Genomic DNA, 9,376 nt, shown 5'->3' on the forward strand with positions numbered 1-9,376 from the left:
ATAAAAACTAAAGTAAAACAAAACCTCATAGGACAGATAGAACAAAGAAACTCAACCATCAGAGTAAATATTTTCCAGGCGGTATAAATGTGTGCCCAGGCAGTAAGAGTGAGTGCTCCTCAGGGTTTTCTATGGCAAAAACCACAAATGTTTGAGTGCATGTACTTGCATCTGTTCAAAAATAGGAGGACACATGCTAGATTTTATAGAAAGAAGTAGTATTTGAAAAAGACATAAGCATTATAGTAGTTAAATCAATGCTGGTCGTTTATAAAACAAATGTTTATAGAAAACATTTGTTGGAATTCCTGGGGATGAAAGAGAAGTAAAACTTAATGTAAGGTTGGTAATAAAGGGCTACTGAATATACAGGTTCACCCATGAGTGTCCTGATAAATAAATTTATAGGTTACATAGTGCTCAGGATAGGGATACCATAAATATTTCCATGTTTGAAGAATATAAAATTACCTGCAACTATAAGACACAAACACACAACAGTTTGTTCCTATGGATATATACTGGGGATCATAATAAGATGTTCTAACTTCATACACAGACAAAGAAAAGGACATTTTCTAGTAATAACAGAGACCCAAGGTCTATGCTCATTTAAACACTCAATGAGACATTATCAATCATTTTCACAGAATGTGAGCTGGTTCATGGCAGAGACATTGGCAGGTGTTTGGCAGTGTCCACTGAAACCTTGTCCTATGCTCTGCACCTGGATTCTTCACTTGAACCATCATATTGTTCCAGTTATCCATGCCAAAATCCACGGGCCCTATCTCAGTTGATGCCGAACTCATTGGCCAATAAAATTTCCTCCCTCTATATCTTTCTGTTCTGGATCCCTCAGAAGAAAGCCACTATATGAATCTGAAATGTGAGGGGTGTACTGTTGTCTTCAGCTCCCTGGGGGAAGAAGACAAATATCTCAGGCAATCTATCTCTCCATCCCACTTATTTATATACTTTCCCTCTCACTAGCCTTTGCGAAAGTGGAATAATAGTTACTTTATATCATGATAACAATGTGGTATCATTGTTATTAATGATCACTAGTCACTGGAGAAGTTTTTATAAGAAATATCCATGTGATATATAGTTGGTGGTGTTCTTTGAGATGTGTAGGGTTGATAGAGGAAGTTATGTCAGTGCTAGCAGGCTTTGAGAGTTCACAACTTCACTCCATTTCCAGCTCATTCTCCCTGCAACCCATTTGCTCTTAAAGATATGAGCAACTGGCTTCCTGCTCCTGCCGTCATGTCTGTCACTCACAACCATGCCTCTTTGTCATAATGGACTCATCCCTCTGGAATCACTGATCCAATTTTTGTCTCCTTCTGTAAATTGCTATTGGTCATGGAATCTTAACATAGCATTAGAATAGTAGCTAATACAGTTATCAATTATCTTGAATCCTAAATAGGTCCAGCTTTGGCCAGTTGGAACCTTGTACCTTCTGGTCTGTTCCCATAGTATTGTTTCAGCTTCAGATGGTTGTTTTAGTACTCCCTTGCATGTAGTCATTTGCAGATATCCTTCTGGCTTCATAATCTGTGACTTGCCCAAGGAACAGTAGTCATTTTCATTACCGAAGAGAATAAAAATCAAAGTCTCATAATTAGATATGCTGAGGACTGGGACTGTCTCTGCATCCAGACCCTCTCAGCTGATAGAGCCAGTGTGCTTCCCACAACACACGCACCCACCTCACTTCCCCATAGAGACACTTTAGAATTTCTTTGTGTCATTACCTGTATCTCTGTAAATCTGAACACAAGTTCTCACTGAACCCATAAATGCTAAGCTTAAACCCATGCACGTGAGCCAAAGCCCTGCACGTGAGCCAAGCTTCTGCTCACAGTAATCTATTCACTCTCGCTGCAGCCATGTAAAACCAGCAAGTCTCTCAAGGCTCTGTTGCAGTAAATACCACAAAGCAGTAATGACTGTTTACCTTTAACCCCAGGAAGTGTCATTATCAAATAATAGACTTATTACACAGTTTCTTTGAAAATCAGTCTACATCCTACACTCATATTGGAAGTTTACACATTTCAGACCCTCCCTTATTTGTACTCAATGGGTGTGCTTTGTGCCTTTGTAACACAACCACATCACTCTATGGAATTCTGCACTCATCTACTTTATATGCATACCTCCACCTGCTGTTGCATGAGAAAAAAACTTACATTAGAATATGTTATTGCTGCTTCCTAGAAGAAACAGGGAAAGCTGTCTTAAAAAAAAAAGTCTTCCTAAATATTGGATAATTCGACCAATAAAACCACATGGGCTGAGTAACTTCTATTTCCCAAGGCTAATGATTGCTAATTCGTTTCATTTAATGTGCATGGGCCTGTCTGATTGTCTGTTTGCTTCTCTGTAAATTTTGGTAATGTGTGTCTTTCATGTCCAAAATTATCATTCTTATTCATTCAAATTATCAAATTTATTTGCATATGCCAAGTAAGTTAGATTCTACTGTTATGATTTCTTCTGTATCTCATGTGTTAACAAATAATCATCCTTTTTAATTTCTTATAGTAAGCATTTTTTCTTCACCTTCTTTATTTCTCATAGGCCTGTCTAGAGTTTTATCAATTTTATTGATCTTTTCAAATATTCATCTCCTGGTTTTGTTGATTTTTTTCTATTGCTTTCCTGTTTGCGATTTCATAGATTTATTCAATATATTTTTCTGCTGTTTGCTTTACTTTTAAATTGCCTTCTTCATTATTTCCCAAGGTGAACGCTTGTGGAGCTGCTTGAAAAATATTTCTCTTTATGAATATATGTTTTTAATGCTGTAAATTCTTGCTGTCACATAAATCTTGTAAAGAAATGTACTTTAACTTTTACTTTGTTCAAACAAATGTCAACCTCTGCTGAAATTTAAAATTTCTGAGTGCTTCTCTCACCTAGAAGTAGATTATTTTATTCCTCTATATTTGAGAACATTCCAGGTTGAGTATTGTTTTTTTTTATAGTTTAATTGTATTTACTTTGGATAATACACATTAGGTAATTTTAAGAAAATTAGACATAGCTAATGGTGACATTCAGGTCTGCTGTCTTCTAAGATGTTTTGTATAGTAATTATTGAAACACCAAACATATTGAGGATTCAACCAAATGAGAGGCTTTTTTAATTCTGTCACCTTTTAACATAAATTTTGATGTTTCCATTAGGTGAGTGCACACTAGCTTACTCTGTCCTCTGGCTGTACACATCACAAAGTAGAATCCTACATAGTGTTCAATGGTGTATTTCAGTGTTCCAGAATGTTTTTCCTTGTTCTTTAATCTGCCTATTCCGAGTTGGTGTGACCTCTTGACTTGAGTTTTGATTGTCTATAGTACATGACCTCACCCATTCATGTCTGCCCTTTCCCTGTGTTATTGTAGATGACACATTTGTGCTGTTCTCAGACATCAATAGTTTCTAATTTTTAATACGTGTACTTGTTGTTCGCACAATTAAATTGATAAGTTGGATCAAATCTATAGTAATTTTGTTTGTTTTTAATTAATTTATTTGTTCACTTTACATCCTGATTGCAGCCCTCTCCTTCTACTCCCAGTCTCTCTTTCACTCTCTTTCTCCTCAGGGAAAGGGAAACTATCCATGGGGACCAACTCACTCTAGCATATTTGATATAATTGGCCTTTGTTTCTTCTAATACTTTTACACCATCTGTGATATCTGTCAAAATAGTTATGTGCTTTTTTTTCTATTATGCATTAACATGCCAATAACATCTCTTTCAAAGAAATTTATCTGGATACCTGAACGCATGTAGTCTGTATTTTTAACTAATTTAACTACACTAATTTAAGTCCTAACAGGATGACCAAAATATCTGAACCTTCTTCCCTGTCCTAGCCGAAAGTCATTTTCATGCCTGAAGCCTACTTCTTTGTTCCAGTTTAAGATTTAGATTTCTGCCTATAATTACTTCTTGTTCTAGCCTTAGAAATAGTGATCAAAGGAGTGATCATGGGATTCTGTTTATTGTTGTGTGTGTTCTCTATCTAGGTTTACTGTCTTGCTTGTTTCTTGACTATTTGCATCTATCTATCGTATTGCTAGTTCCTCAACCTAGAACTGACCTTAATACTTGCATGTAATTTAAACAGTATAAAGGCAAAAAAGGAGGAGGAGGGATGGGGTAGGGGATTAATGGGGGGGGGAGAGTGGGGAAGGAGGATGGCATCTGAAATGTAAATAAATAAAATATCGAATAAAAAATGAAAAAAAAAAGTCCTATGTCTTCTAAACAAACTTCATGGTCTTGTGGCTATAGGAGAGTTACTTTTGAATGGGTAATTGGTTTCAGCTTTTCCACTTTCTGGAGAAAGATGGCAGGGGCATCATTCTCACTGATGAAATGCATTCTCAAAGATGCATAAGAAGGGAAGCCTTGGTTATATATGCACTTACCACAAGAGCAGACTGACAAGACCTTTAATTTCCCTTTGTTATCCTTGTCTGAGGCTCGTTCCTTCCTTCCTCAAATCCAACATCCTTGCTTGTACATTATCCTTTCTCCTAAAATAACCTCTAGAGTTCTTTCCAAGAAGATTTTTTTAAATAGATTATCCCTCTTCATTTAACAATTCATTGACTCGCCACAGAATTCTAGTTTTTCTTTCTTCAACATTCTGAATGTGTTAGTGGACACTCTACTTGCTTGCAGATTTCTGGGGAAATTCCTTCGTTTTTCTCCTCCCCTTCCTGTTCATCATCATCTCTCTCTTCCTCTCTCCCTCCCTCCTTCTCCTCCTTGTTTTTCTTCTTCCTCCTCTTCCTGCTGTCCCTTTTTATCCTTTTCCTATCCCCTTCTTCCTCTTCCTCTTGCTCTTTTTTCTCTTTTTTTCAACCTCCTTCTACTCTTTCCCCTTTTCAATATGGATGAATAGAAAATTCTAATCTTGTTTCTTCTAATGTTTTTATATTTCTCTTTTTGAGAAAGAAAGACGTACCATATACAAACTGAATAAATAAGCCCAGGAGGTTTCTGACCTACTCTACCTGGCTTGTGAGTCCTGAGCTCCCTTAATCTGATTTGTGCATGTGGTATATTTGTAGAATTCATCTTCATGGTTATTCCATAGGCTTCTTCAGCCCATTCCTCCTTTCTCCACTTGGCATTCCAGAGACCACCACTTCAACTTCAAGCCAGGTCACCTTGTACTAAAGCTGGAAAGGTTCCATTCTCACACTCTGAGTATATAACTATTGCCTTGATGTTTCCTTCAAAGAGCCAGCAGAGACTTTCTCCATGTTAGGCAGGGTCTAAGTGCTCCCTTCTGGTGCTCCTTGCAGTATCCACTCTGGACTTCTCTAAGTCCTTCAGTTTCTCATGGATCTGCAGTTGTTTTTTCATTCCAACCTTAAGACCCTAATCTATTTGTGATATAGTGCTGCACTCCCAAAATTCCTCTATCAGCTATTCATATAAATATGTTTGATAGCAACTGAATTATCTAAAACACTCTCTCCTCTCACCCTCTGTTCTCTTCCCCTGCTTCCTTCATTTCATACTCCTTTTCTTTTACTTAAGAAATGTTTTTACTTAATTGATCTTGCTAGGCTTGTAGTTTTTTGTTTGAAAGCTAGATATGATCTACCCAATAGTAGGGACTGAAAAGAATTCACCGTGAGTGAGTCATGGCTTACATTTCATGGCTTTACTTTTATCTGACTATTCTTATTTCATCTGGAATTTCTTGAATGCCTGATATTGAGAGATGAATTTTTCCCAGCCCTGGTTTTAATCTTCTTGTTCATTTTGGGGTCCCCTTAGGAGTTCCTTGAGAGAGTCTCTTCCCTGTTACCCAGGGCTGTTACTATACCCATGTCTCTGTGGTGAGAATACAGGGTACAAGAAAATTCTATGACCCCTTGATAGAATCCAGCCCTTTTCTGAGCCTCCAACTAGTCTATGACATCACAATTGGTCATATAGTGTCATTGTTTCTCCTTAAGCTTTCTTTGGTGGAGTAGAGATTCCACTCGTAGCAGCTTTCAGGTCTATGACAGAATTCATCTGTGTCTTCTCACCATTCAGTTCTGACTTGTCTGGAAAATTCACCCTACTGCTGGGTCCAGAAAAGGCCATTTACTCTTAGTTTTTCTGGGCATTGCTTGGGATGATTTGAGATGGTCAAGGCCTCTTAGATTCTGGAGCAGTAAACAAATCCTGTAGCTGTTGTACTCTGTGCAAGAAGACCCACAGGGTGAATGCTACCGTTTAGCAGTAATGGCTCCTGGAATGGGGCTGCAGAACCCCAACTCTAGCCAGATCTCACTACCTGATTAGTGATAATTTACTCACAACTTGGAGCAACAACCAATAGCCCAGTAATACAAGGCTTTGGAAACAGTAGGCCAGTATGAGTCATTACCACGTTCTTCTGCCAAGATGTGGGATGCTTGCCTGGATACGGTAGCTCTGGATGCTTGGCTGCCTTGTCAGCTGCTGCCATCTGTCTGCATCTCATATAAATCCTCCTCCTTGTTTGCTATACATCATGTTTTGTAGATGATTCTCTGAGGCAAGAATGATCTTTGTCACTCTGGTGCACCCATGGTTTCTGCATGTCTTTCCCACAGTCAGGTTGGCAAAATAGCTTTTGATGTAGCTCCCCAGGAATCATGCTCTGTTCTAGCTAATTTATGGCAACCCACTGCAGCCAAGATTACCCACCCTATACTTATGCTTAGTCGTATTAAAAAAGTGAGTTCAATAGATTGTACATGGTAGTTTGGGACCACTGGACACAATGCTGTGGAAAAAAAGCTAACCATATATTGCTGTTGACTAGCACAAGGCAGTGATTGTGTATATCACCCTGTTTGGTGTTCTGTCGTCCTGTGGACACTGGCCAGGAGCTGAAATCCGGAAAATAAAGATGGTTCTGTGTTACCCTCTCTCAGAAGATTCCCAGCATGGAGGAGAATGGTTGCTCATGGTGATAGCCCGTGTTTGTCAGGCTATCTTGGCAATAAGCCCAGAGCTTTGTTTATTTGTATTCTCTTCAACACTTGTGCAATAGTACAGTTGAGTGAGTGATGACTTTGGAGATAACTTTGTCTACAATGAACTTAGCTAGAAAGAACTACCACAAGGTTGGCTCTTTGGAGTCCAAGAAAGGACAAACGAGCTAAGTCAATTTATTGTAACCTGTAAGTCACATACTGACTAGACAGAAAAGTCTGGCAATTTCTTGGCTTAGTGACACACTGCCACACACCCCTTATGTTACTTGGAGAAAAATGTTCATTAAAACTGTTCTAAAAGGCCAGGGAAAAGTGATCTCAGTCCACAAGATGAGGGTGCTGTTTATTTCCTCATGCTTTCTTAATCAACTCTTAAGGAGAGAGGAAAGGAGAGGGGGAGATAAGAGGAAGGAGTAGAGAGAAGACAGAGAGATTGATCTCAATGAATGTTACTGTTCTAAACTAGAAAGTTATGCCCTGTTATGTCCAATACGCCCTACCTAGCCTTGTACCTCCCTATTAAAGTGGTTCCTATGATTCTATTTACTGTCTGCTTCAAGCACAAGATTGTTTAAGAAAATGAAAACAGTTGAGGGGAAACTATGAGCTGAAGTCAACCTGAAATTAAAAGAGTACTATCATGAACTGAGAAAACCATGCTTTCATGAGAAAGCCTTATAGCCCACTGTAGAGCAGCTGCTTTAAGTCTAGATGACCATACACCCAGCTTTCCCTGAAGTCAACAGATTAAGAAATTGAAACAACAATGTTTTTCTTTTCCTGGAAGGCTGTCTTTTTAATGGCACAGCATCCTAGAATTCATACCTACGTTTCCATTTGTGGTTTTTAACCGACTCAGTGAGAAGATGCCAGGTACTTAGGAGGCAAATAGGAAGTGGGGTGGAAATGGGGCCTGGAAACCAGCCCTTCACTGTCTATTTGGTTCCTTTCTTTTGCTTTCCAAACTTTAGGTAAAATTGAAACATAATTTCATCTTCACAATGGGAGTAACAATCTGATTTTTCCCAAAGTTAGTGGAAAAATGTAGTCATTGCTTTGGGTTTAGGTAAGGGTGTCTATGAAAATATTTGGCTGGAAACAAGCATGGAAGATACGGAAGCAGAAATTCAAAGTGTCCTGAAATAGGCACCACCAAAGGGTAGGATGTTGCTCCCTGAGAATATGACATTCCCTCCCACTTAAGGAAAAGTTCTGCTCCCACCCCTTCTCCAGTTATGTTCTCTTGCCATTGAACTTGATTTTAGACTAAATCTCACTGCCTTTGTGAATTCTGTTTGACACTCATTTATTTTAAAATTTCTGAAAGTGCCCTTAATCTCTATCTGAAATACATGACCATGATGCCCCTTCAAGGCTTGCTCAGTCATCTTGCAGACATGGGGAACACTAGCTGCTGATGTCTTTAAGCTATGTCCTGATGACTACAAAAAGCAAAGGAGCAAATGACCACACCCTTGCCTTCATTTGAGATCATTGGATAGTGCAATCGAGAGCTCCTGAAAGTGCATTTGCAAACTAGGTGCAGCCAGTCAGTGTCTACTCCATCCTGTTTGCACTGAAGCATAAGTGTCTCAGTAAGAGTATTTCTCAGAAGGCATCAAGCTTGCTGTCGGTATTCAGTGTCTATTTCCAGGAGACTCAATATGATAGTGATCATAATATAACCATTTTATTCACTTACTAGTTATATTTACTATAAATATATAACTAGTAAATTTATAGTAGCTAGTTATAGTAAACTAGTTACTATAACTAGTAAATTCATTTACTAGTTATATTTAAATGCATTGTGATCAGTCTTGGAAATACAGCAGCAATATTATATATAAATATGTATATATAACATGTATACATATTTACTGAACAAGATATATTAGGAAATCTTATGAATAATTTATATTAGTCTTCAACAAAAGATGATGCCAACCATCATTCTTGTTTTCCACCTGTGTTGATACAACATGGAATTTATGGTTCACTTCTATTTTTTCACTTGAATGTGTAGTACCCTAGGGGAAAACTTCAGTGCATGCACCTTTCACAATAAATACTTCATGGTTGTCAGCACTACTAAGTCCTTGGGCTTTTATAGTCTCTTGTTCTGAGAAACTTTAACATCTTCTTTCTTAGTTCTTTGTAAATGTAGCATGGATGACTGTGAACTCGGCTGCTTTGCCACAGAGCACCAGTCCTTACCCAACACTGTGTGTTTGCATTGTTATTCACCTATGGTCGAGCTCCTTCTCCCCTCTACCCACTCTCTACTCTAGCCCGATCTTCTTTTTAGATTCAGTGCATGCATGAGGACACAGTTTGTCTTTAAGCATTGGTTTGCTCCAC

The sequence above is a fragment of the Grammomys surdaster genome, unplaced genomic scaffold (assembly GCF_004785775.1).
Source record: "Grammomys surdaster isolate TR1022 unplaced genomic scaffold, NIH_TR_1.0 167, whole genome shotgun sequence".
NCBI classification, from domain to species: Eukaryota; Metazoa; Chordata; class Mammalia; order Rodentia; family Muridae; genus Grammomys; species Grammomys surdaster.